This window comes from Chrysochloris asiatica, unplaced genomic scaffold (genome assembly GCF_000296735.1).
Source record: "Chrysochloris asiatica unplaced genomic scaffold, ChrAsi1.0 scaffold00389, whole genome shotgun sequence".
Classification (NCBI taxonomy): Eukaryota; Metazoa; Chordata; class Mammalia; order Afrosoricida; family Chrysochloridae; genus Chrysochloris; species Chrysochloris asiatica.
Window position 1 is genome coordinate 1,369,866 of NW_006408907.1, and position 4,589 is coordinate 1,374,454.

Below are 4,589 nucleotides of genomic sequence, written 5' to 3' on the forward strand. Positions count from 1 at the left end.
CCCCCCATAATTTGGGTGTCCAATGTCCAAGTTGCCCATCTCTGTCTACTCTGTGTGTGGAGGGGGTGGGAATGTTTCTTGCTGTAAGGGTTTGTTCCCTCTTTTGGGTTACTGCATCCATAGGTGTAGGTCAAGTTCATCAAATTGTATCAGATCACTCTTTTTTTTCTTCTTCTTCTTTCTTCTCCTGGTTGAGTTCTGATCATCCATTCGCTCTTTCCATAGCCTCCTTTGAGTCATCTATTCTTTCAAAGTAAACAAATGCAAATCTTTGAGACTGTCTAGTTCGCTGATCATAAACCACATTGACACCACTCAGTGGTCTAGACTTGACAAAGATCTGTCTCTGTTGTGTATAAACTGAGGCCAAACACTCCAAGACAAGTGTGTTAGGATCTGGATTTGCTCAGCTTCTTGTATGTCTTCTGTGGTTAAACTTTGGAGAGTGACTTCGACTTTTGCTCCTTCGATGTCGGTATTCTGGTATTCGAGATCGTCTCTTAGGAGAACGAGAGTGGGATCCAGATCGAGTGTAACGTCTATGAGACTGCATCCTAGATCTCGACCTGGATTTTGATCTTGATCGAGAATGGGATTCGGAGTGTTTGGAAACTCTTGATGGACTACGAGATCCTGACCTGCTCTCTGATTTTACACGAGCAGGAGTTCCTGTTGGAGATTTTGACTGAGAGTGAGACTCTCTGCCCTCGAAGTTGTTCTCCTCTACATCACTCATGTCGGCCTGGAGTTTTCCAGAACTAAATATGAGACAAGTCGCGGCTTTAGGGCCGATGGCCTAATTAACCCACTGACTGGACCGTGGGGAGGAAGAATGAGTCAGCAACAACAGCCAGTCCACTCCACTCCCACCCAGTGGCAGGCTCAGGCAAAATGGCCCTGTGCCCATTTTTTAATTGGGTTATTTGTCTATTTCTTGTATAGGCATTGTAGCTGCATATAAATTTTAGAGATTAATCCCTTGTCTGATATGTCGTTGCAAAAAACTTGTTCTCATTCTGTAGGCTCCCTACCTACTCTTTTGGTGAAATCTTTTGATGCAGATAGGTTTCTAATTTTCAGTATGTCCCGGTCATCAATTTTGTCTTCTATTGTTTGTGTGTTTTTTGCAATGTTTGATAGTATATATATGCCATGTATTAGAGCCCCTAAATTTGTTCCTATTTTTTCACTGATGACCTTTATAGTTCTGGGATTTACATTTAGGTCTCTAATCCATATTGAGTTAGTTGTTCAATATTGTGTGAGATATGTGACTTGTTTCATTCTTTTGCATATTGATTTCCAGTTTTGCCAGCACCGTTTGTTGAAGAGACTATCTCTTCCCCATTTAATATATTTTGGTCCTTTGTCAAAGATCAGATAAATTTATGCAGATGAATTTACTTCTGGGTTCTAATTCTGTTCCATTGATCTGTGTATCTTTAAGGCTGTATGACCACAGTGGCTGTGTAGTAACTTTTCAAATCAAGGAGTGAGAAGCCTCCAAATTTTTTCTTCTTAAGCCGTGCTTTGCTTATCTGAGGTTTCTTTCCTTTTGATATATAGTTTGTGATCATTTTTTCCATCTCTTTAAACAATTTTGTTTCAATATTGATTGGGATTGTATTATATATGTAGATTGCTTTAGGTAGTATTGACATGTTTGCAATGTTAAGTCTTCCTATCCATGAGCATGGTATAGTCTTCCATTTTTTAAAAATCTCTTTTGGTTCCTTGTAGTAGTGTTTTGTACTTTTCTTTGTATAGATCTTTTGTTTCTCTGGTTATATTCATTTCTAAGTATTTCATCCTTTGGGTGGCTGTTGTAAATGGTATTGCTTTCCTAATTTCCTTTTCAGAGCGGTCTTTTTTAGTCTAGAGGAATCAAACTGATTTTTATATGTTGCTCTTGAACCCTGCCACTTTGCTGAATCTTTCAATGAGTTCCAATAATTTTTCTTGGTGAGTCTTTGGGATTTTTGCATACAGGATAAAGTCATCTGAAAATAGAGAGTTTTACTTCTTTTTTTTTTTTACCAATTTGGATGTCTTTAATTTCCCTTTCTTGCCTTATAGCTCTGGCTAAGACTTCCAACACAATATTGGCTAGGAGTGGTGACAAAGGGCATCCTTGTCTGGTTCCTGTTCGCTAAAGTAATGTTTTCAGTTTCTCTCTGAAGCATCTCTGTGAGGGTTTGAACTGCCAACCCCTGACTAGTTGTCAAGTGCTTAATTGTTTGTATTAGCTACCTAGGGACTCCTGAAAGTAGAAGAAAGGAGATACAAATCTAACAGAAATTAATGAATAGAAAACAAACATACAGTAATATGCATCAACAAAGCCAAACATTAGTTATTAATATATGACTATGAAAGTAAGTTATAAATATATGGTTAGATTAGATTAGCTTGGGGCGGGGGGACACATGAATATATAACCAATAACAAGAACAAAAAAGGTGATATCAACTCAGATCCTCTTGTTATTGTTGTTGTTGTTGTTATGTGCCGTGGAGTCGGCTCCGACCCATGGCAACCCTCTACAGGGTTTCCGAGGCTGTAAATCTTTACGGGAGCAGAAAGCCTCATCTTTCTCCCACGGAACAGCTGGTAGTTTCAAACTGCTGACCTTGTGGTTCGCAGCCCGATTCGTAACCACTACACTAAAGAGCTCTGGTAACGTAGTGGTTATGAATCATGCTGCGAACCTTAAGGTCGGCGGTTTGAAACTACCAGCTGCTCCGTGGGAGAAAGATGGGCTTTCTGCTCCCGTAAAGATTTACAGCCTCGGAAACCCTGTACAGGGTCGCTATGGGTCATAACCGACTCGATGGCACTTAACAACAACAACAACAACAATCTTGTTATTAGGTGTTGTTAAATCAATTCCAACTCATAGGGATCCTATGCACAGCCGAACGAAACACTGCTCAGTCCTGTGCCATCCTCACAACTGTTGTCATATTTGAGCCCATCATTGTAGTCACTGTGTCAATGCATCTCATTGGGGGCCTTCCTCTTTTTCCATGACCCTCTACTTTGGCAAGCATGATGCCCTTGCCCAGGGACTGGTCTCTCCCAATAACATACCCTAAGTATGTGAGATAAAGTCTCCCCATCCTCGCTTCAAAGGAGCATTCTAGTTGTTCTACTTCTAAGAGAGATTTGTTTGCTCTTTTGGTAGACCATGGTACTTTCAATATTCTTTGCCACCACTATAATTAAAATGCATCTAGTCTTCTCTGATCTTCCTTATTCATTGTCCAGATTTCACATGCATATGAGGTGATTGAAAATACCAGGATTCTACTAACTGAAAAATATTTTAGGAAGAGTGATATGTCAATGGATTGTAAAATTAAGATAAAAGAAATGAATTCTAAGTAAAATTCATCTTAGAAAAACTGAAACACAAAGAATTAAACATTCATAATTGCTCTTTAAATACAAAAGAAATAAAATAAAATTCATAATTTAAAATCTTTTTTTTTTTTTTTTAGGTGCTGTTGAGTCTGTTGTTGATTCGTAGTGACCCTGTAATAGGGTTTCCAAGGAGTGGCTGGTGAATTTGAACCACCAACCTTGCGGTCCAGTGCATTATCCCATAATGCCATACCACCAGGACTGATCTCTCTCTCTCTCTCTCTCTCTCTCTCTCTCTCTCCATCCCTCTCATAGGATAGTAACAGTAAAATCAAGATTTTAAAATCAAGATTTTTTTCCCCACAGAAAACTGTCCAGGCCTAGATGACTTTACCTGAAGTCCAGTGATTCCCATCCAATGACTCCTACCAAACATATGCTTAAGGAAGAAAATAATATCCTTCTAACACAAGTTCTTCCAGAGATATTATAAAACAAAGAATATTCTGCAATTTAAGTCTGTTGGCGATATTCTGTTTGTTGACATGAGTGGTGGTTACCAATGTTTTTACTTTGTAATAAAGATTTAGCATTTATATTAGTTTATGATCGTATGTGTTTCATCTTCCATGATAAAAACATTAAACTGCCAGAACTAAAAGGAAAAACAGATTCACATCCATAATTAGACTTAAATATATTTTTATCAGTAACTGACAGAATAAATTGATAAAAGAAATCAGAAATGATAATGATCAAGACAAGTTGACTAACAAATTTACACTGAAGAACAAAGCACCCAATCAAAACATTTAATTAAAATTGACTCTTGTTGTTGTTGTTGTTAAGTGTCGTCGAATCAGTTCCAACCCATAGTGACCCTGTATAGGGTTTCCAAAAAGCAGCTGGTGAGCTTGAACTGCCGACCTTACAATTCAAACTGACTTTGCAGTCCAGCTCAATAACCCACAGCCCACACCAGACCCCCCCCCCCAAATTGACTATATACAGCCATAAAGAAGTCTCAAATATAAAAGGATTGAAATCATACACATTATGTTCTCTAGCCACAGTACTTTTATATGGAAACCAACTGCCTTTCTCATAACTCTCTTACTATCCTGTGAGAGGGATGGAGAGTGAGAGAGAGAGAGGTCAGTCTTGGTGGTATGGCGCTATGGGATAGTGCACTGAACCGCAAGGTTGGTGGTTCAAATTCACCAGTC

The 4,589-nt window shown here is 38.7% G+C and overlaps 1 pseudogene; it reads right to left on the reverse strand.

Annotated features, from left to right (window-relative positions):
• The window catches only part of LOC102810714, a 1,615-nt pseudogene extending 879 nt beyond the window's left edge, over positions 1 to 736 (reverse strand).
• Positions 737 to 4,589: the final 3,853 nt, after the last annotated feature.